We start from the raw sequence: 22609 nt of genomic DNA, 5'->3' as shown, positions 1-22609 counted from the left end.
GAACACTTTGGCCAACCTAGTACTTAGTATGTGAAACGATATTAGATTTTTGTTTGAGCAATTATATCATGATGGTATAGATGAATAAATATGCTTTATCTGTTTCAAAAAGAATTACAATTAAAGATTAAAACCTAGGTATAAAATGTGACTGTCACAGACCCTGGAGGCTCAGGCTTGAGGTAGCCAGACAGGTGTAGGCTCTAAAATAACTCTACCCGTGTCCGGCTGATATAGATTCTCATTCAGGATAAATTCTCTGAGAGCAGAAGTGCTCTGAAGAGTCGCTTAACTTTAGGAGTCCTAATCAAATTTCCAAAGAGGGAAATGAGGAGAAATGTGAATCACACCTCCATCACACAATCCACTGAGTCTTCCTCCTCTTTAGCCTCAAGCCTTTCCTTCTTCACTGTAATGTAAATGTGCTCTTCTCTGTAAGTGTGCCCTCTCCTGTGGGGATTCACTCAGACCTCACACCCTTACAGTACAAAGATTAGTACAAAGATTATCTTAAGTTGAAGACATCTCAGAGTCAACAAATGGAGAAAGAAGCTTTGTCAGAGCTTCCTTTATCTGACTTAAAGTAGCATCTTCTGGGAAACAAGGCTCTCCAAGAGAGTCTCTCCAAGAGAGTTTCAGGGCTATGAAAAAAAAAAGAAAAACACACTCCTGCACAAACAAATATTATCACAGACATTCTTATCTCATGTTTGTTCTCAAGAAACACGTGTGTTTCCTAAAGAAACCTACTGGGTCTTCTCATAAGAGCCTTTCTCTACCCAATTCTTTTCTCTTAGTGCACTGGGTATGCTGCTGCTACTGCTAAGTCACTTCAGTCGTGTCCGACTCTGTGTGACCCCAGAGATGGCAGCCCACCAGGCTCCCCCATCCCTGGGATTCTCCAGGCAAGAACACTGGAGTGGGTTGCCATTTCCTTCTCCAATGCATGAAAGTGAAAAGTGAAAGTGAAGTCGCTCAGTCGTGCCCGACTCTTAGTGACCCCATGGACTGCAGCCTACCAGGCTCCTCCATCCATGGGATTTTCCAGGCAAGAGTACTAGAGTGGGGTGCCATTGCCTTCTCCAAGAGCATTGGGTATATAAGCCCTAAATTCCAACCACTTTTTTGAGTTACTTATCACTATATGCAGATTGCATTCATAAATAAACTCTTTTCTCTTGCAGATTTGTCCTTTGTCACCTTAATTCACAGGTTCCCAATAACTGAACCTAAGAGAGTAGAGAAAAAGTTTCTCTTCCCTGACATGCTCTTCATGAACATCTAGATTCTTCACTCTCCTTACATATGCATTTCTCTTTTGCCATTTTAATTTCTTCTTCTTTCAGCCTCCTCCAGTTAGCCAGTATTTTTTATAAGTATTGAATAGTTTTTTTCTCATGATCCTTATCCTTTGCTTTAAAAGCAAGTTTTTGTACTTTCTCTTTTTCAGTAACTTCCAAAACTAATTAGAAGTTTGGGGGAATAAGGTGAGGGTAATACAGATCAATGCAGTACTTAAATTAGGTTCCTTCTTTGTGTGTATATGTGGTGAACAGCTCTTCAGTGGGTCAGTGGCCTTATTTAAAATAGTTTACTGTTCATTATCTAGGTCAGAATAGAGTAATAACATTTAATAGTACTCAAAAGACTTCTTAGATAACACTCAGTTCTTATAAAACTGTTGAGTAGGCTAAATAAAATCGCACAGTACACAAGAGACAGTGATATTAAAATACTCATACAATCAAATGTCAGGGAAATTATTTTTAAAGCCTAAGTAATATATCAAGAAGTGAGGCATGTCACTGGAAAAAGAACATAATCAATGTTTTTGTACACAAGTAATAGAACTCCCAAATAACTCATACTTTACTTTGAAAAAAATTTCAAGTTTAGATTTGAAATTGGGTATGTAAAATGTCCTAGAAATTTCAAAATCTCAAACAAAATAACATATGTTCAATGTGAAAGTCTGTCTTGGGAAGAGTTAGAAAGTTGTCTGACTCTTCTACCTGGTTCCTGATACCAGTGTGAAGGCAAATATCTCCAAATACTTTGGTACTACCGCTGCTACTGCTGCTAAGTTGCTTCAGTCATGTCCAACTCTGTGCGAGCCCATAGACGGCAGCCCACCAGGCTCCCCTGTCCCTGGGATTCTCCAGGCAAGAATACTGGAGTGGGTTGCCATTTCCTTCTCCAATGCATGAAAGTGAAAAGTGAAAATGAAGTCGCTCAGTCGTGTCCGACTTCGCAGTCCCATGGACTGCAGCCTACCAGGCTCCTCCATCCATGGGATTTTCCAGGCAAAAGTACTGGAGTGGGGTGCCATTGCCTTCTCCGACTTTGGTACTAAACACCAACCAAATCATTCTACCCTTTGACTATCTAAATTATTCCAAAGACCAAGGAAAAAGTACCAAAGTTATATGCCCTGAGGTTTTTTACTGTTCATAGTGGGGCCTATGCTGAATTGAAATACAAAATCTCAGATTCCTAATTCGACAGAATCAGAATCTTCATCTCATCAAAATCTCAAGTGATTCATCTGCACATTCAAGAGAAGTACTGACCTAAAAGACTCCTAATACAAACGAAAGTAAAACATGAAAAAGATACCTCCAAATTTTGCTAATAAAACAACTTCCTCCCTATTACCAATAAGAATTTTAAAAGAAAAGAGAAGAACAAGAATTAAAGAAGGAGTTGCTGAAAATAGAAAGCAATCCAAAGAAATTCATCACAGGCTCCCAGTTTTTAAAAGAGCCTACTAGGATTCACTGGAGCTCTTGTCTCCTCTTTGGAGTAATTTCAATCCCCATGGCAACACTACTGCTTAGAGACAAATACCCCATCGTGAAGGACCAAACCAAGGCTCAAGAATCAAACTAAAACTATGAGTAATGCAGAGCCAAACTTTATACCTAAACAACAAACAGACACACACTTTCTCTAGAATCACAAGTGTGGTGCTTTGGCAAACAACCTCTATGGAACCACAAGGGAAAAATACCAGCAAGCAGTCAGACAGAGGACTGAGAAATCAGTGAGAACACCCGCTTGCTAATGGCTCTTTTTAGTGAAGCCACCACTAAGAGCTGAGGGAACACACACATTTGGCAAACAGATGGAGGGCGGGAAACGGCACCTCCCCTTGTGAATTCAATACCAGTTGATTCATTAGGCAGAACTGCCAACGCTGAAAATAAACACAGCCTCTGGTTAAAAAAGTAAAACTACAGCTTACCAAACAACAGTTTTTTTAAAAAAAGTAGTAGATGCAATTGACTGTTGGATTTTCTTTCATTCTCTCTCTCTTTTTTTTTTTTTAATTTGGGGGAGGGTTTTAAAGCAAAATCCACAATCAATCCAAAGGCTCAAAGTATTTGAACAGCTGCAGATTGCTCAGTTCCTCCTGCCAAAATGCTTCCAGTCCTCCCAGAGGAGGCAACCAAAACAGAATAAAAGTAGCTTTTCCCCCTCAAAATAACAACAGTTTAGGTTCTGGCCAATCTCAAATATGAAAGAGGAGTAGAACTTAATATTGTACAACTTGACAAACTGTAAAATAAAATTCCAATTTTGTTACTAAAAATCCTCTTTTTAAGAGGGAACCAACACAGGAGTCTAAGAATAAATGAAAAACCAGAAAATCCACCAAAGCAGCAATTAGGAGTTAAGTCCGGATCATGTGATGCAAACAACAGCGAGAGTATGCGACATGTAACTAAGCAGGTGCCCAGCCTGCTAGCGCCAGGAAAAACTGTGAAGGCCTTTGATGTGGGCCAGAAATTAGTGAGTGATACACCTGTGTAGCTGCGATTATCTTTAAGCTATTTTAAACTCTACAAAATGAAGAAAACCGATAGTAATGCAAATGATGTTTTGTCCACAGAAATGCAAATTGTTTCCACTCGAATGCAACTGATCATTGTCCTGATGGATATTGACCAGTCTGTCAGATTTGCATCCATTGTTAATTCATTTCAGCATGCCTTAACTATAAAGACTAATATTTAGTATTCTCCTTGGAACCTACTAGAATTTCTTATCCATTCCCTTATTATTTACTGGATGCTCTTTTCAACATTTGTACAAGTCAAGATTTTCTATAGTTTAAATTTTATTTTATATATTTAAATTTTAAAAATTTTTTAATTGAGATATAATTTGTGGTGACTCAAGGAGGAAAGAGCAGATAAAACCAAGGAGGTTCTTGGAATGCAGGAACGGAAAACCAGACCCTTATCGCCCTTCCCTCCCCCCATGTTGTAACTATTAATGGATTTCAGGTCTTCCTGAGCAGTAGAACCTGTCTCCCCTCCTGCCCCATAGGGAGAGGTATTTGTCTTACTCTTCTCCCACCCAGTATACATGTCTCATCCAATCAGCAAATGACCTACAAGACCCCTATCTGACTCTTTGTACCCTAGGTATAAAGGTGGACTAAGGACCCCCACTCAATGTCGGTTCTCCCTTGAGCTGGCCCACTGTTCTAACAGCATCTCCCATTCTAATAAACTTTATTTCCCTCTCATTCTGTCTCATGCCTGGAAATTCTTTTCCAATCCGCACCTGGACCATGACACAACTGACATACAACATTGGGTAAGTTTAAGGTGTGCAGCATGTTGGTTTGATATATTTGTATACTGCAATATGATCACCACTATAGCATTATCAAACACCATTATCACATCACACAATCATCATTTCTTTTTTTTTGTGGTAAGAACATTTACAGTTTAGTCTCAGCAACTTTCAAGTTTATCATACAGTGAACGTGAAGTCGCTCAGTCATGTCTGACTCTTTGCGACCCCATGGACTACAGCCTACCAGGCTCCTCGGTCCATGGAATTTTCCCCACAAGAGTACTAGAGTGGGTCACCATTGCCTTCTCCAGGGATCAAACCTGGGTCTCCCGCATTGCAGGCAGACACTTTACCGAGCCACCTGGGAAGCCCTTATCATACAGTATCGGTATCTATAAATCACTGTGTTGTGCATTAGATCTCCATCACCTAATTTTTAAATTATCCTTCAAAACCTGGGACAGTCCTGGATTATACCTGCTGTCGCATATAATTATTAAAGTGTCCCTGTATCCTTAAGTGTTCCAGTTGGGATAACATATGACTTTGCTATATTTTACGGACTTTGATGAAATATTAAACCAGTATGGTTAATAAGCAGCATATGCTTCTAGCTATTATTATTCATAATGTGTTCTCACAAACCACAGAAAGGTAAAGGCAAAAAAGACTGTGCACCAGTGAAGAGAAGACAAAAACTGTTGGGCCACAACACTTGCCCAGTATATAGTATAGTGAACCGAGAGCAATTTACAAAGAATATCAATGACACTGATTTCTAGGCAAAGACTGCTCTGGGGAAGATATCTGTTGAACCCGTTTGTTCTCATTAGCTTGGTCTCATTTTTTTCATTAAAAGATGATAGGATGGGATGCTGGATATTCAAAAACTGACACACACTTTCTTGTTACTTATCTATCTAATTTAATGTTTGAAACTGGATTTTGTGGGGTTTGCTATTTATCATTCCATTCCCATTTTAATTATAAAGGCTTATAAGAGAAAAAGCTTCCCAAGTGGTGCAGTGGTAAAGAATTCACCTGCCAATGAAGGAGACGTAGGTTTGATCCCTGGCTTGGGAAGATCTCCTGGAGAAGGAAATGGCACCCCACTCCAGTATTCTTGGCCTGGAAAATTCTATGGACAGAGGAGCCTGGTGGGCTACAGCCCATGGGGTCACCAAAAGTCGGACATGACTGAGTAACTAAGCACATACATAAGAGAAAAGAACTGTAGGTGAGTTAGCTAATTAAAAATATAAAAGTAAAATATAAATTTGTGTGAGAATATAATGCTGTGGCTGAGACAATCACAGAAAGAGACATATTTCCTCTTTGCGGTACATGTGTACATGTGTGCTCAGTTGTGTCTGACTCCTTGCAATTCCATGGACTGTAGCCTGCCAGGCTCCTTTATCTATGGAATGTCCCAGGCAAGAATACTGGAGTGGGTTGCCATTTCCCACTGCAGGGTATCTTCCCGACACAGAGATCAAACCTGCGTCCCTTGCATCTCTTGCATTGGCAGGTAGATTCTTCACCACTGAGACACTTGGGAAGCCCAATTGCTACACACAGTAAAACTTAATACACTAGGTGAGGATATGTAATATTAATTACAGTAATGGCCTATTATTTGAATGCACAATTTGTACCAAGTACTCTCCTAAACTCTTTATATAAACTCAAAACCAAACAATAATTCTATGAGTTCGGTGCCAATATTATCCCCACTTTACAAATAAATGAACCTAGGAAAAACTTAGATAACTTGTTCAAGGTCATAGTTTGTAAATAGTAGAAATGGAATTTGAACCCAGATGGTCTGATTTTAAGCCTGAGTTCTTTATATGGATGTGTACTTGCACGATTGAGGTTTTAAAATATTTCTGACGAAGCTGTCTAAATTTGAGTCCGAGGTCCATCATTATAATCATTGCAAACAACCTCATCTCCCTTGCTTCTCTCACTCCTGGCAAAACCCAAGCATGGATCAGCTCAATTACTTGCCTTCTCTGGACCAGAGCAGCTGTGCATGAATACAGCTGGAGAAAATCACTCAACAGACTGATTTTACTTTAAATGTTTGACTTCAAACCTCAAATGTCCAAGTGCTGGCAAATGCACTACATTCCCTAATAAAGTGCTTCCCAGAGCCCAAGGCAACAATTACTGCCGGCATCTCACTCCCCAAATCTAAGTAAATTTCCCTGCCTGTCTTAGTATCATTTAACTCAATCTCACACTTCATCTAAAAAACTAAAAATCATCACACTAGAATTCCGTCATCTTCCCACCTCTAAATCAGTAAGCTTCCCTGCATATGCCTTGTCATCTGCCCCCCCCCCCCTTTTTTAATGAGAAGTGACCCCCTTTCCTATGAAGGGCCAATTCTTCCCAAAGATTTCTAAACAACTCTTGTGCTGATTACTAACCCCTCTCAATAAGACTAGGTTCAGAATGTAAATGTAGAAGGGTTGGCCATTCTTAATCTCAATCTCTCTCTCTCTCTCTCTCTCTCTCTGTCTCACACGCGTACACACACACACACACACACACACACTCACTCACTCACTCATTGACACCCTATCTTGAATCTGCATTTCCTGCCACCTAGGACCCATTTTTTCAAGGCAAGAATACTGAAGTGGTTTGCCATTCCCTTCTCCAGTGGACCACATTCTGTCAGACCTCTCGCCCGTCTTGGGTGGCCCCACAGGGCATGGCTTAGTTTCATTGAGTTAGACAAGGCTGTGGTCCTAATGTGATTAGATTGACTAGTTTTCTGTGAATATGGTTTCAGTGTGTCTGCCCTCTTGCAACACCTACCATCGTATGCAGAGTACATCATTAGAAACGCTGGGCTGGAAGAAGCACAAGCTGGAGTCAAGATTGCCAGGAGAAATATCAATCACCTCAGATATGCAGATGACACCACCCTTATGGCAGAAAGTGAGGAGGAACTAAAAAGGCTCTTGATGAAAGTGAAAGAGGAGAGTGAAAAAGTTGGCTTAAGGCTCAACATTCAGAAAACGAAGATCATGGCATCCAGTCCCATCACTTCACGGGAAATAGATGGGAAAACAGTGGAAACAGTGTCAGACTTTATTTGGGGGGGGACTCCAAAATCACTGCAGATGGTGACTGCAGCCATGAAATTAAAAGACGCTTAATCTGTGGAAGAAAAGTTATGACCAACCTAGACAGCATATTCAAAAGCAGAGACATTACTTTGCCAACAAAGGTCCATCTAGTCAAGGCTATGGTTTTTCCAGGGGTCATGTATGGATGTGAGAGTTGGACTGTGAAGAAGGCTGAGCACCGAAGAAATGATGCTTTTGAACTGTGGTGTTGGAAAAAACTCTTGAGAGTCCCTTGGACTGCAAGGAGATCCAACCAGTCCATTCTGAAGGAGATTAGCCCTGGGATTTCTTTGGAGGGAATGATGCTGAAGCTGAAACTCCAGTACTTTGGCCACCTGATGTGAAGAGTTGACTCACTGGAGAAGACTCTGATGCTGGGAGGGATTGGGGGCAGGAGGAGAAGGGGACGACAGAGGATGAGATGGCTGGATGGCATCACTGACTCAATGGACACGAGTCTGAGTGAACTCTGGGAGTTGGTGATGGACAGGGAGGCCTGGCATGCTGTGATTGATGGGGTCGCAAAGAGTCGGACACGACTGAGCGACTGAACTGAACTGAGGACCCATTTTGTCTTCTTTACAGACAAAATTTTCATATGAATAGTCCACATCCTCCAGATTCATTCAGGACTTAAGTCACTTCTATTTGGATTTTAACCTCACTCCACCCAAACTGGTCCTGTCAAAATTATCAAGGCACTCCGTGTTATCAAGTGGAATGCCTGCTTTTCTGTCTTCAGCTAATTAGACCTCTCCTCATAAGCAAAGAGAAATAGGGTAGAGACTTCAGAAATAAGTTATCTAGTGTAGTAGATGCTGAGAGATGCTATGTAAAAAACAGAATATCCAGAATGAAGTTGATGTAGGCAAAATGTATGCTATTTGAACACCTTCTTTACATATACAAGTTATATACAGGGATCAAGCAGAGCTCCCAAGTAATCAAATTTGCATTCAGGTGACGAAAACATAAAGACTAAAACACATTTTGGCAACCTCATGTGATATCATTTATCTCAGTAATATCTTTTTAAAGATCTAAGAGGTGACATTTTGGAATTTATAATCCCCTCAATATTGGTTTCATCATCCTTGAATATATGAAGAATATGGAATACACCTATCATAACGTTGATTCATGCTTTGTGTGCATGCTTGTGTGTTTGTGTGTGCCTGTGTGTGTGACTACTCGGGAGGGGACAGGGCAGTAGATGAGGATGCTGTGTAAGGGTAAACATATTTGTTTCTCTGGTTATATCCAACTTCTTGAATCTTCACCAATGCTTTCTACCATTTTCTGATCTTTTAAAGGCATAAAATCCAGGATTATACTTTTGGAAACACAAGAATAAATCTAAAGGAAAACTTAAAGTGTGAATGTCAACATTTCAAGGAAAAAAAAAAAAACCCTTTCTGTTTAAAATCCAAATAATATATATGATCCCATGGATATCATACAACCATAAAAAATGCCATTCGTTTGTCATGATAATGAAGACATAGTTGTAAACAATGGATATCTCTTGGATTCAATTATAAAATGTTATTAAAAAGAAACAACAAACCCAAAATGGAGTCACTTGTGCTAAACCCCACCAAGACTTAATACCTAACCCAACTGCAGTTTTACCCTCTCCCAGGAGTGGAATAAACCATTAGTTTGAAATTTCCTGGTCAGCACTCGTGAGGGAATCTATATAAGAAGACTCTTACATTCCCTTCCCCAGAAAATAAGATGACCTGGCCTGAAACAATCTTTTCTTTTCTTCGGCTAATAACTTCCTTGTTATCAGCTCCTTCCTTTCTCTCCAGTTTCTATAAAAGCCTTCCATTTTGTACAGTTCCTTGAATCTGCTTTCTATTTACTAAATGGATGCTGTCCACTTCATAAATTATTGAATAAAGCCAATTAGATGTGTAAATTTACCTAGCTGAATTCTGTTTTTAAAAAATGCACTTAAAAGTTCTCTCACACGTAAGAGTAGGCTCAAAGACACAAGCACGTAAAGGGCTACCCCAAAATACATGTGTCAACACCCCACACGCGGATGACGGAACAATAAGGCAAGGTTAGTTTGTGTGTGTTGAAGTAAAGCAGTAGGATTAATGACCAAAGTGGATGTGCCTGGGTGTGAGGGGAGATACAGGTGACAATTGTCTTAAGGCAGTGGAAGACTGATTGCAAGAATAAAGCATTTGACAAATGCAAGAGAACCTCCCCTCTGGTAATATCTCTACTTCAGCCCAGAACTCAAAGGAAGCCCTGACCTCACCCAACTCTACCCTCCTGTCTCTTTAAGCCCTCAAACTAGGGAGAATCAGACCATCAACCAACAGAAGACCTATAGGTCACCTGTTGTGGCACTGGCCCCGCCGTGTATGCCCTTGCCTGAGGGTGTTAACCCCAAGTTTAGGTTCCTACCAGAATTCAATTTATTGTTGTATCCTTCAAGTTTTGTTTTTCAACTACTGCTACTGCTAAGTCACTTCAGTCATGTCCGACTCTGTGTGACCCCCATAGATGGCAGCCCACTAGGCTCCTCTGTCCCTGGGATTCTCCAGGCAAGAATACTGGAGTGGGTTGCCATTTCCTTCTCCAATGCATGAAAGTGAAAAGTGAAAATGAAGTTGCTCAGTCGTGCCTAACTCTTAGTGACCCCATGGACTGCAGCCTACCAGGCTCCTCCGTCCACGGGATTTTCCAGGCAAGAGTACTGGAGTGGGGTGCCGTTGTCTTCTCCATTGTTTTTCAAAGCTGAACTTATATCATTTAGTTTTTTAAACAGAACTATTTTTTCTCTTTCACATTTATTTTTATTTTTTCAAAGTTTTTTTTTTTTTAATGTGGACCATTTTTAAAGTTTTTATTGAATTTGTTACAGTATGGCTTCTGTTTTATATTTGGGTATTTTTAGCCCCGAGGCATATGGCATCTTAGCTCCCAGGGACCTGCACCCCCTGCATTGGGAGGCAAAGTCTTAACCACCGGACCACAAAGATAGTCCCATTTCACATATATCTTAAATGAGAAATTTATTCTAATTTTTACTATAGAGTTGTATTGAATCTTTTACTGTATCATTTCAGGTTATAATCAGTACAGAAAAAGATATTCTATTTATTTCACAATTTATTTGATCATTATTACTTCTGTATCTTTGCTAATTATAGCGATTATTTTAAATATTGAGTCATTACAAATTCAAGTTCAGATATCATTTTTTTTTCCTTCCCTTAATGATCCCTCAGTGATCCTTCCTATGCTACACGGTAAACCTTTATCAATTGCTTCCCTGACCCTAAAAACCAAAATGTACAGTACGACTGATGGTGCTGTTATAAATCAATGAAGCTGAGTGATCCAGAAGATTCCAAGCCAAAATTCCACTTCATGGTTATAATATCTCTGGCACCAGCAACATATGGATGAATGGCAGGAAAGATATCTTCTCAAGTCCTGAACTAGTCAATATATTTCTAAGACAATGTCAACTCCACCTAAATAATCTCAACAAACTATTTACATGGGTAAGTGCTCTAGAAGTTGCCCATTTGGGGCTGCTGCAGAGCAGGCTGTCTGCTGCTTAGTCTCCAAGTGAGCTAAGGCATGCTCCTTTGTCTGAAGCTGCCCCTAAGCCCAGGAGGTTAAGTGATCCCAAGGTACTTAATTCTCTCATAAAGCAAATTCATTCTTACCTCCTCATCAGCAGATTGGGCCCAGTGAATTTTAAATACTTTATTTTCAATAAAAATAAAGTCACAGATCATTTCTTGGGAAAGCAGACTCTCTAGGACATTCTCTTATATTTCTATTTCATTTATTTCTTTATCATTAAAACCAAAAACACAAGCCCCATTTCTGGAGAAAAGACTTCTCCACTTAAAATTCTGGAATCAAAAAGACACCCTTTCCCATCCTGATGAAGGAGGAGAAAGATGAGGGCTGCTTTGGGAAGCCTTTCCGAGAGAACTATATCTTTCATTGTTAAAAATATCTTTGTTGTGGATTTATTTTGCTTTGGGATGAGTTTCCTTAACCTTTAAAGATAAAATGTTTTATGTTAATTTCTTTTTTGATGTTATTATACCTTTGTCAGCTGTGATTTCCTGGTGAGGCTGGATATTTGAATTTCCCATGCTGCCACTCTTCTCTGCTCTTATTAAGGGGAGAAATATTTCACCTACATCATCTAAGCAGGGTTCACAATTCCTCTAAAGAAATAAGCATTAATTCTCTCCTTTAGACTGTACATACATAATGAGACAAGTATATACAGTTTATGCAAATAAATTGCATGACTACTATAAAGAACAACTACTTGCTCTCCAAGATTTCATTTACAACTATAAACTTTATCTTTTTTTGCTAGGAAGTGATGAATTAGGGCAGCAGAGGGTGCCCTTGGGAGGCAAGAGAGGGGTCCAAAACAGTATTGCAGGATTATGCATAATGAACACAAGGATGGAAAAGGAAAATATAAGAGAGACATAATAAATGTAGGGAAATCTTGATTTAGACCTATTCATAAGGAGGCTTTAGAAAAGGCAGAGACTGCAAGGTAGTGCTATTTGTAGCTGAAGACTCATTTATTCTGGTGACTACATTGTAAGATTGAGGAATATTAACTGTAGGGAAGGTGACAGGTATTATCTATATAATCAGAGATGACTAAAGTCTTTATGTTAAAGCTGGGTGTGTGTGACTACATTAGAAAGAATTAAACTTTGTACTTCGGAGAAGGCAATGGCAGCCCACTCCAGTACTCTTGCCTGGGAAATCCCATGGACGGAGGAGCCTGCTAGTGGTAGGCTATAGTCCATGGGGTCGCTAAGAGTCGGACACGACTGAGCAACTTCACTTTCACTTTTCACTTTCATGCATTGGAGAAGGAAATGGCAACCCACTCCAGTGTTCTTGCCTGGAGAATCCCAGGGATGGGGGAGCCTGGTGGGCTGCCGTCTATGGAGTCACACAGAGTCGGACACGACTGAAGCGACTTAGCAGTAGCAGCAAACTTTGTACTTCAGATTCTAATGGGGAAAATAAAGCTATAGAACTGAGCTGTGAGCTTGATGCTGTCATATAGAGCAGAATCATCATCTTTACTAACACTAAGGCTTACTGAAAAGTCACACACGTGGGGTTTAAAGAAGCCACTGCGGAGAAAGAGAGGAAAGCTCTATTTCCTAACTACCCCTCGTGAAATTCTACAAACCAGGATGGCTTATTTAACAAGCTGAATAAGGTAGAGCAGCAGCTATGCTAAAAGCCCCAGGAGACCTATAAGCCAGCTTTGTTGGCCAAGCTCCTCCTCACAGATGGAAATCTCCCCAGTGTCAGAAACCTCCAGACTCTGTGCATGAGAAAAAGTAGAGGAGGGCCAGACAGCCTTCTCCCCACCACCTCCAAACTGTCCCCATCCCACTGGCGGGACTGTGGCAAACGACATTCACTATCTACAGAAGAGCACCTTAGTCCATTGTCAGAAGACAGCATGAACTTTCCTTAATCATGTATTGTTGCTGAGTCTGTTCAACACTTTTGCGACCCCAAGGACTGTAGCCCTCCAAGCTCCTCTGTCTGTGGGATTTCCCAGGCAAGAATACTGGAGTCGGTTGCCATTTCCTTCTCCAAGAGATCTTCATGTCCCAGGGATTGAGTTTAGGTGATGCCAGCTCAATCGACAGGTGGATTCCTTACCACTGAGCCCCTAGGGAAGCCCTAATCATACATCAGGCCTACAGAAAATAGCTTATGGAGAATCCTATGGAAAAGGCAAAGTGCAGGTTGGAAGAAAGCAAGGCCTTGCGCTAAGACAGCCCTGAATTTCACTGCTGACACATAGCAGGGGCACAATAGATGATAACCAGTCTACAGTATGAAAGAAAGGATGTTTGCTCCTAATTTCTCCACTTGACTGAATTCTCTAAATATAATCTTTCATCCCACCCCAATTTTCCATGGACTAAACGTTTCTGTTCTCTACTGTTTCTAATACAGAGAATAAGAGGCAGTAAATGCATACCTGTCAAGGGTTCAGGCACTGGAGTTTGAATGCCAGCTCTGACATGTACCAGTTATGTGATCTCAAGCAAGTTATACGTGTACTTATGACTTAGAAAGTGAAAAGTGAAAGTGAAGTCGCTCAGTTGTGTCCAACTCTTTGCAACCCCATGGACTGTAGCCTACCAGGCTTCTCAGCCTTGTCTATAAATGGGGGTAATGATAGTACCTATGGGCTCCCCATAGCTCAGTCGGTAAAGAATCTGCCTACAATGTGAGAGACCTGGGGTCGATTCCTGGGTCGGGAAGATCCCCTGGAGAAGGAAATGGCAATCCACTCCAGTTTTCTTGCCTGGAAAGCCCCACAGACAGAGGAGCCTGGCGGGCTACAGTCCATGGGATAGCAAGAGTCAGATACGACTTAGCAACTAAACAACCACCATAGTACCTATACTTCACTGGGCTACTGTGAGAATTAAAAGAGATAACCCAGGCATAGGATTAGCACAGTGGCTAGCAAGTGAATATTGAAAACATATCACTTATTACAATGATCATTATTATCACCCTTTATGACTATGAATTATTATTATTATTTCTGCATCAAAAAGAGAAGCAATGAGTTTTACATGATAATTATGACATATTAAGAAAATTCAACTCAAGGCGTTTATTCTTCATTCCCTTTATACCTGAAACTCTGTGGATGTTAACTTTTAGTTGAGGAAATGAACAACTTGTACAAAGCACAATGCAGGGCCAAAAATTCACAAAGAAAGAGATCTTGATTTTACAGTATTATTGTACACTGTGAAGGCAGCAAGAGTCATTTCAAATTTTCTTAAATTGATGGAGCAATGAGTTGGCTTTGGACTACAGTAGAAAAGAAAAATAATTAGATCAGCTCTGGAAAGTCTATCTTATAAGCAGCAAGTATCATTTAAAGATATGAGTTTTAACTTAAGATATTAACAGAGAGACTTACACTATACAGATTCTTACAGTTCAGATCTATATCCTATCTTTTTCTAGAAACAAATAAGTCATGGAACCACGGCAGTTCACCTCAAAATATTAATAGAGAGAAAGAAATGCATTGAGGAACCATCCAAGTATGTTTTAACTGACCTATAAAATTAAAATACAAAATAAAAATAATTTGTCCTTCATATTCTCTGCCACCTTTCTTACTATACTCTAGCATTACAGTACATAAAACTGTATACTTAAATACTGAAAATATCTAATATTTCTACTGGGATATTACTTTCTTGTTGGTCAAATTAATATATCTTAATATGTTCTAGGAAATTCTAGTTGCATGACAATCATGTAAAACGTGTTTCTAACATTTTTCTTCTACTTACTTGTGCAACCATGCAAAGGGAAGTATATATTAAAATCCTTTTCATTCATCATTTACTTACTTATTAATTTATATGGGAAATAAATTTTGTTTTCATAATAATTTTTTATCTGGAGACACTGGCCTACATAACCTTATCTCTAGTGATTGATGTGCCTTCTTTATGAGGTCTAAATAAACTGTTAGCTTTCACAACAGAGCAAGTAATGGAACAATCTGGTTAAACAAGTTTTCTAAATATAAGAAAATTCATTCTATATACACAGGCAGATTTTTAAATATTTGAAAATCCTAAGACATTTAACACTAAAAATTTAAAATACTTAAGAAAATTCAATCTTTCACTAACGGCATTCAAAATATTTCAGGATGCTACAATCCTACAGGCAACATTAAAAATATTGGCCATCAACGTGTTATACTTATTTTGAAATGCTAGTTATGCACTCTAGCCAATACAATGCCAGAGAAACCAGCCTTCACTTTACCTGCCTGCCCCATAAGAACTTGTAGACTGGGAAAGGAAACAATTCAGCTAGGTCCTCCCCAAATTATAAAAATATTGATCTAGTAAAATTCTGACTTAGACAATGTAATGCTCAGTCATATTTAATCGACTTGAACATACAAAAATTCCTTTTAATTTAAAACATTTTTATTTTTACTTGCTGCAAAAGTCAAAGAAAGGGGATGTGCTCGCAGAACCTTCAGAGAGGAACACAGCCCTGCAAACCTTGATTCCAGCTCAGGGAGACATGGATGATAATTTGTTACAGTAGCAATAGAAAACTAATACATGTACCATACAAAATCTATAAGTCCATATAAATATAGTCCATACAGTCTGTGCTGTAATAAATTATTATCCATATCTCCCTGAGCTGGGATCAAGGTTTGCAGGGCTGTGTTCCTCTCTGAAGGTTCTGAGAGCATATTGCCTTTCACAGCTTCTAGAAGCTGCCTGCATCCCTGGATCATGCCCACTTCTACATCCTCATATAACTTAACCTATTCTCTTCCAGGGGTCAGGAAGTGGGCATCTTTATAAGGCCAGATTCTGCCTACTGCAGTATGTCAGGTTTATATCAAAACCTGTAATTTTCAAGTCAATATTCACCAAGCAAATTAAAATTCTCTAATACTATAATTATTATTATTATGCAGAATAAAAATTAAAATGTCACATTTAATTAGATGATGGCATCTTCTCTGTTTTTAATTGGAGTAAAATTGTTTGACAAAGTTGTGTTAGTATCTGTTGTACAATGAAGTGAATCAGCTATATATATACACATATGTCCTCTCCCTCTTGGACCTCTCTCCTACCACCTCACCACCCCATCCATCTAGGTCATCACAGAGCATACATCTGAGGCTCCCAACTTAAACATCCAGACAGAAAAATGAATAAAGAAAATATGGTACAGAGGGGCGGTTCTAAGATGGCAGAGGAATAGGATGGGGAGACCACTTTCTCTCCAACATATTCATCGGAAGATCACTTGAACGCTGAGCAAATACCACAAAACAACTTCTGAACCCTGGCGGAGGACACCAAGCACCCAGAAAGGCACCCCATTGTCTTTGAAAGGAGGTAGGACAAAATATAAAAGATAAAAAGAGAGACAAAAGGGTTAGGGATGGAGACTGTCCCAGGGAGGGAGTCGTAAAAGAGGGGAAGTTGCCAAACACCAGGAAACCCTTTCACTGGTGGGTCTGTGGGAAGTTTTGGAATCACAGAGGGCAACATAACTGAGAGGAAAAAAATAAATATATAAAACTCACAGATTATGTGCCTAACTGCAACTCCCAGAGGAAAAGCAGCCCAGACGCTCACATCTGCCACCAGTAAGGGGGATTGCTGAATAGGGAGGTGCGGGCTTCATTGCTTAGGGTAAGGACAGTTCCTGAACGCCCTGAGGACAATCTGAGGGAGCCAATGTGAGATAGCAACCCAAGCTGTGGGATAGCCAGAGAGAGAGCGAAAAAAAGAAAAAGAGGAAAGAGAGAGAGAGAGAGAGAGAGAGAGAACTTTCCCAAGAAAAGCTCTAATCTAAGGCACTGCCGGCCTGCTCACAGAACAAAGGACTGAGAAAATACCAGAGGAGAGCTAGCCAGCAGCAGACCGGCCCATCCCCCACTGGAGGCAGGTGGGAGGCTACAGCCAGAGCCAGAAGGTGAGGGGCAAATTCGGCCTCAGAGACAGCATCCTCTACCAAACTGCGAGCAGGCTCCCAGTTGCTAAGTCTTCCTGGGATCCTGGATGGTTGACATCTGCCAGGAGGATCGCAACCAGAGATCAGCTCCCCAGAGGAGACACAGGGCACACCTGAGACGGCAGGCACACTGCGCACCTGGGAAACCCAGCGGCAGGGACAGGGGAGGTGATAAGATGCACCGATCCACCTGGGGAGAGTGCACTCTCCAAGCACCTGGTCGCCTGAGTTGCTCAGAGGTGGGAAGGACACAAAACGCAGGCCCAACAGAGTCTGTGCCTTTGTGGAGTACCCAAGAACCTGAAACTGAGTGGCTTAGATTTGGGAAGTGCACGTAATGCAGGGCCTGCTTTAGACAGTTCCTGCAGAGCAACGTGGAGCCTGAGTAGTGTAGACTGGGAAAACACACACACCGTGAGCAGGGGCAAACCCAGCGTGGCCCAGACACTGTGAGCACTCCCCACACACGCCAGTGATATTTGTTTGCAGTGCTCCTCTATCCCAAAGCACAATTGAACAAGTGAGCCTAAATAAATGTCCACCTTCACCCCCTTGTGTCAGGGTGGAAGTTAGATACTGAAGAGACTTGCAAACAGAGGAAGCCAAAATAAACAAGAGAGAACCACTTTGTAAGTGACAGGTGCAACAGATTAAAACCCCTGTAGTTAGCATTGACTACATTGGAAGGGACCTATAGACCTTGAGAAGAAGTATAAGCTGGAACAAGGAACTATCTGAAACTGAACATACCCCACACTGCCCTCAACAGCTCCAGAGAAACTCCTAGATATATTTTACTATTATAATTTTTTAATTTAAAAAAATTTTTAAAGTTCTTTATTACTCCTTTAATTTTCATTTTTAACCTACTATGCTGCTAAGTTGCTAAGTCACTTCAGTTGTGTCCGACTCTGTGTGACCCCATAGACGGCAGCCCACCAGGCTCCCCCGTCCCTGGGATTCTCCAGGCAAGAACACTGGAGTGGGTTGCCATTTCCTTCTCCAATGCATGAAAGTGAAAAGTGAAAGTGAAGTTGCTCAGTCATGTCTGACTCTTCGCAACCCCATGGACTGCAGCCCACCAGGCTCCTCCATCCATGGGGTTTTCCAGGCAAGAGTACTGGAGTGGGGTGCCATCGCCTTCTCCGAACCTACTATTACCTTGCAAAAAAAAAAAAATTTTTTTAAAGCAAATTTCATGTTTTTTATCACTTTTGTGATTTTGTTTTGTTTTTATTTTTTTTAATATTGTATTTTTGAGAGTCTAAACTCTAGATTTTTAATCTTGGCTTTTGGGTATTTGTTATCAATTTTGTCCCTTTAAGAATCCAATCTTCAGTACCCATTTTTACTTAGGAGTGTGATTACTGGCTTGATTGCTCTCTCCCCTTTTGACTCTCCTTTTTCTCCCCCAGGTCACCTCTATCTCCTCCCTCCCCCTTCTCTTCTCTACTTAACTCTGTGAATCCCTTTGGGTGTTCCAGGCTGTGGAGAACACTTAGGGAACTGGTCACTGTCTAGATTGGTTTCTCTCCTTTTGACTCCCCCTCCTATCCTCCTGGTCACCTCTATCTCCTTCCTCCCTCTTCTCTTCTCTATGGAACACCATGAACCTCTCTGAGTGTTCCAAACTGTGGAGAGCAAACAGGGAATTGATTACTGGCTAGACTGCTCTCTCCCCTTTTGATTCCCCCTCTTCTCCTCCTGGTCACCTCTATCTCCCTCCTCCCTCTTCTTCTCTCCATGTAACTCTGTGAGCCTAGATTGAGGGCAGGAGGAGAAGGGGATGACAGAGGATGAGATGATCGGATGGCATCACCCACTCAGTGGACCTGAGTTTGGGTAAACTCCCGGAGTTGGTGATGGACAAGGAGGCCAGGCATGCTGTGGTTCACGGGGTCACAGACACGACTGAGTGACTGAACTGACTGAACTGAACAGGGAAAAAAAACTATTAAAAATATAAATGTATGGAGGCTAAACAGCATACTTCTGAATAACAAACAAATCACAGAAGAAATCAAAAAAGAAATCAAAATATGCATAGAAATGGATGAAAATGAAAACACAACAACCCAAAACCTATGGGATATAGTAAAAGCAGTGCTAAGGGGAAGGTTCATAGCAATACAAGCCTACCTCAAGAAATAGGAGAAAAATCAAATAAATAACCTAACTCTACACCTAAAGCAACTAGAAAAAGAAGAAATGAAGCATCCCAGGGTTAGTAAAAGGAAAGAAATCATAAAAATGAGGGCAGAAATAAATGAAAAAGAAACAAAGGAGACCATAGTCAAAATCAACAAAGCTAAAAGCTGGTTCTTGGAGAAACAAATAAAATAGATAAACCATTCACCAGGCTCATCAAGAAAAAAGGAAGAAGCAAATCAACAAAATTAGAAATGAAAATGGAAAAATGACAACAGACATCACAGAAATACAAGATCATAAGAGACTACTATCAGAGACTATATGCCAATAAAATGGACAACTAGGAAGACATGGACAAATTCTTAGAAAAGTATAACTTTTCAAAACTGAACCAGGAAGAAACAGAAAATCTTAACAGACCCATTACAAGCATAGAAATCGAAACCGTAACCAGAAATCTTCCAACAAACAAAAGCCCAGGACCAGATGGCTTCACAGCCAAAATTCTACCAAAAATTTAGAGATGAGCTAACATATATCCTACTCAAACTCTTCCAGAAAACTGCAGAGGAGGATAAACTTCCAAACTCATTCTATGAGGCCACCATCACCCTAATACAAAATCAGACAAAGATACCACAAAAAAAAAAAAGAAAACTATAGGCCAATATCATTGATAAACATAGATGCAAAAATCCTTAACAAAATTCTAGCAAACAGAATCCAACAATGTATTAAAAAGATCATACATCATGACCAAGTAGGGTTTATCCCAGGGATGCAAGGATTCTTCAATATTTGCAAATCAATCATTGTGATACACCACATTAACAAACTGAAAGATAAAAACCATATGATTATCTCAATAGATGCAGAGAAAGCCTTTGACAAAATTCAACATCCATTTATGATAAAAACCCTCCAGAAAGCAGGCATAGAAGGAACATACATCAACATAATAAAAGCCATATATGATAAACCCACAGCAAACATTATCCTCCATGGTGAAAAATTGAAAGCATTTCCCCTAAAGTCAGGAACAAGACAAGGATGCCCACTCTCACCACTACCATTCAACATAGTTTTGGAAGTTTTAGACACAGCAATCAGAAAAGAAAAAGAAATAAAAGGAATCCAGATTGAAAAGAAGTAAAACTCTCATTGTTTGCATATGACATGATGCTTTACATAGAAAACCCTAAAGACTCCACCAGAAAATTACTAGAGCTAATCAATGAATATAGTAAAGTTGCAGGATACAAAATTACCACACAGAAATCCCTTGCATTCCTATACACTAACAATGAGAAAACAGAAGGAGAAATTAAGGAAACAATTCCATTCACCACTGCAACAAAAAGAATAAAATACTTAGGAATAAATCTACCTAAAGAAATAAAAGACCTGTATATAGAAAACTATAAAACACTGATGAAAGAAATCAAAGAGGACACTAATAGATGGAGAAATATACCATATTCATGGATCAGAAGAATCAATATAGTGAAAATGAGTATGCTACCCAAAGCAGTCTATAGATTCAATGCAATCCCTATCAAGCTACCAATGGTATTTTTCACAGAGCTAGAACAAATAATTTCTCAATTTGTATGGAAATACAAAAAACTTCAAATAGCCAAAGCAATCATGAGAAAGAAGAATGGAACTGGAGGAATCAACCTGCCTGACTTCGGGCTATACTACAAAGCTACAGTCATCAAGACAATATGGTGCTAGCACAAAGACAGAAACATAGATCAATGGAACAAAATAGAAAGCCCAGAGATAAATAAATCCATGCACATATGGATACCTTATCTTTGACAAAGAAGGCAAGAATATACAATGGAGAAAAGATAATCTCTTTAACAAGTGGTGCTAGGAAAACTAGTCAACCATTTGCAAAAGAATTAAAATAGAACACTTTCTAACACCATACACAAAAATAGACTCAAAGTGGATTAAAGATCTAAATGGAAGATCAGAAACTATAAAACTCCTAGAGGAAAACCCAGGCAAAACACTCTCTGATGTAAATCATAGCAGGATCCTCTATGACTCACCTCCCAGCGTAACAGAAATAAAAGCAAAAACAACCATATGGGACCTAATTAAACTTAAAAGCTTTTGCACAATGAAGGAAACTATAAGCAAGGTGAAAAGACAGACTTCAGAATGGGAGAAAATAATAGCAAATGAAGCAACTAACAGAGAATTAATCTCAAAAATATACCAGCAGCTCATGCAGCTCAATGCCAGAAAAATAAATGGCCCAATCAAAAGATGGGCCAAAGAACTAAACAGACATTTCTCCAAAGAAGACATACAGATGACTAACAAACACGTGAAAAGATGCTCAACATCACTCATTATCAGAGAAATGCACATCAAAACCACAATGAGGTACCATGTAACGCTGGTCAGAATGGCTGCTATCAAAAAGTCTACAAACAATAAATGCTGGAGAGGGTGCGGAGAAAAAGGAACCCTCTCATACTGTTGGTAGGAATGCAAACTAGTACAGTCACTATGGAGAACAGTGTGGAGATTCCTTAAAAAACTGGAAATAGAACTGCCATACGACCCAGCAGTCCCACTGCTGGGCATACACACCGAGGAAACCAGAATTGAAACAGACACATGTACCCCAATGTTCATCACAGCACTGTTTACAATAGCCCGGACATGGAAGCAACCTAGATGTCCATCGCCAAATGAATGGATAAGAAAGCTGCGGTACATATACACAATGGAATATTTCTGAGCCATTAAAAAGACACATTTGAATCAATTCTAATGAGGTGGATGAAACTGGAGCCTATTATACAGAGCAAACTAAGTCAGAAAGAAAAACACCAATACAATACATTAACGCATATATATGGAATTTAGAAAGATGGTGATGATCCTATATGCGAGGCAGCAAAAGAAACACAGATGTAAAGAACAGACTTTCGGACTCTGTGGGAAAAGGCGAGGGTGGGATGATTTGAGAGAATAGCATTGAAACATGTATATTATCATATGTGAAACAGATCTCCAGTACAGGTTCGATGCATGAGACAGGGTGCTCAGGGCTGGTGGACTGGCATGACCCTGAGGGATGGGATGAGGAAGGAGGTGGGAGGGAGGTTCAG

The 22609-nt window shown here is 40.0% G+C and overlaps 1 protein-coding gene across 13 annotated transcripts in view; it reads right to left on the bottom strand.

Moving 5' to 3' along the window:
• Positions 1–22609, bottom strand: part of UTRN (utrophin) — a 555792-nt gene that overhangs the window by 76528 nt on the left and 456655 nt on the right. The gene's annotated exons all lie outside the window — the stretch shown is intronic.

This window comes from Ovis canadensis, chromosome 8 (assembly GCF_042477335.2).
Source record: "Ovis canadensis isolate MfBH-ARS-UI-01 breed Bighorn chromosome 8, ARS-UI_OviCan_v2, whole genome shotgun sequence".
Classification (NCBI taxonomy): Eukaryota; Metazoa; Chordata; class Mammalia; order Artiodactyla; family Bovidae; genus Ovis; species Ovis canadensis.
The sequence above is the reverse complement of the archived record's forward strand: the minus strand, read 5'-3'. Positions and strand labels throughout refer to the sequence as shown.